We start from the raw sequence: 1,720 nt of genomic DNA, 5'->3' as shown, positions 1-1,720 counted from the left end.
TTAGCCCATTAACATTCAGGGTAAGTATTGAGAGATATTTGCAAACGACATATCAGATAAAGGACTAGTGTCCAGAATCTATAAAGAACTTAGCAAACTCAACACCCAAAGAACAAATAATCCAATCAAGAAATGGGCAGAGGACATGAACAGACATTTCTGCAAAGAAGACATCCAGATGGCCAACAGACACATGAATAAGTGCTCCATATCACTCGGCATCAGGGAAATACAAATCAAAACCACAATGCAATATCACCTCACACCAGTCAGAATGGCTAAAATCAACAAGTCAGGAAATGACAGATGCTGGCGAGGATGCGGAGAAAGGGGAACCCTCCTACACTGTTGGTGGGAATGCAAGCTGGTGCAACCTCTCTGGAAAACATCATGGAGGTTCCTCAAAATGTTGAAAATAGAACTGCCCTATGACCCAGCAATTGCACTATTGGGTATTTACCCTAAAGATACAAACGTAGTGATCCAAAGGGGCATGTGTACTCAAATGTTTATAGCAGCAATGTCCACAATAGCCAAACTATGGAAAGAACGTAGATAGATGTCCATCAACAGATGAATGGATCAAGAAGATGTGGTATATATACACAATGGAATACTATGCAGCCATCAAAAGACATGAAATCTTGCCATTTGCGACAACATGGATGGAACTAGAGCGTATCATGCTTAGCGAAATAAGTCAAGCGGAGAAAGAGAACTATCATATGATCTCCCTGATATGAGGAAGTGGTGTTGCAACATGGGGGCTTAAGTGGGTACGAGAAGAATAAGTGAAAGAAGATGGGAGACAAACCATAAGTGACTCTTAATTTCACAAAACAAACTGAGGGTTGCTGGGGGGAGGGGGTTTGGGAGAAGGGGGTGGTATTATGGACATTGGGGAGGGTATGTGCTTTGGTGAGTGCTGTGAAGTGTGTAAACCTGGTGATTCACAGACCTGTACCCCTGGGGATAAAAATATATGTTTATAAAAAATAAAAAATTATATTAAAAAAAAAAAAGAAATAAGAGACACTCCAAAAAAAAAAAAAAAAAAGGAAGAAGTAAAATTTTCTTTTTTTGGATAACATGAACTTACATGTTAAAAAATCCTAAAAACTTCACAAAAAAATTTGAATAAACAAATTTAGTAAAGCTGCCAAATACAAGATCAATATATAAAAGACAAGAATTTTGTTTTGTTTCGTATTTTTTTTAATATGGAATGCTTCCCAGTTTTTCCTGTCATCCTTGTTCAGTGATCACGCTAATCTTCTCTGCATCAATCCAATTTTAGTATATGTGCTGCCAAAGTAAGCCCAAGACAGGAGCATTTTAACACTGTAATGATGACCTATCCGAAAAAATAAAGAAAACAATCTAATTCACAATAGCATCAAAAATAATAAAATACTTAGGAATAGATTTAACTAAAAAGATGAAAGATCTGTACTCCATAAACTATGACATTGATAAAGAAATTGAAGGAGATACAAATGGAAAGATAGCTCATATTTATGAATGGTAAGAATTAACATTGTTAAAATGTCCATACTACCGAAAACCATCTGTAAATCCAGTTCCTATCAAAAATCCAATGTTAGTGGGTTAAGCCACTGCCTTCGGATCAGGTCATGATCCCAGGGTCCTGGGATTGAGCCCCGTATCAGGCTCTCTGCTCAGCAGGAAGCCTGCTTCCTCTTCTCTCTCTGCCTGCCTC

At 37.7% G+C, this 1,720-nt stretch overlaps 1 non-coding gene across 1 annotated transcript; it reads right to left on the bottom strand.

The window, feature by feature from the left end:
• Positions 1-1,214: 1,214 nt before the first annotated feature.
• On the bottom strand, positions 1,215-1,321 carry LOC131808696 (U6 spliceosomal RNA). Its single transcript, XR_009344903.1, has one exon. It is a non-coding gene; the product is annotated as a U6 spliceosomal RNA (small nuclear RNA).
• Positions 1,322-1,720: the final 399 nt, after the last annotated feature.

Source organism: Mustela lutreola, chromosome 9 (assembly GCF_030435805.1).
Source record: "Mustela lutreola isolate mMusLut2 chromosome 9, mMusLut2.pri, whole genome shotgun sequence".
In the NCBI taxonomy this organism is placed as follows: Eukaryota; Metazoa; Chordata; class Mammalia; order Carnivora; family Mustelidae; genus Mustela; species Mustela lutreola.
The sequence above is the reverse complement of the archived record's forward strand: the minus strand, read 5'-3'. Positions and strand labels throughout refer to the sequence as shown.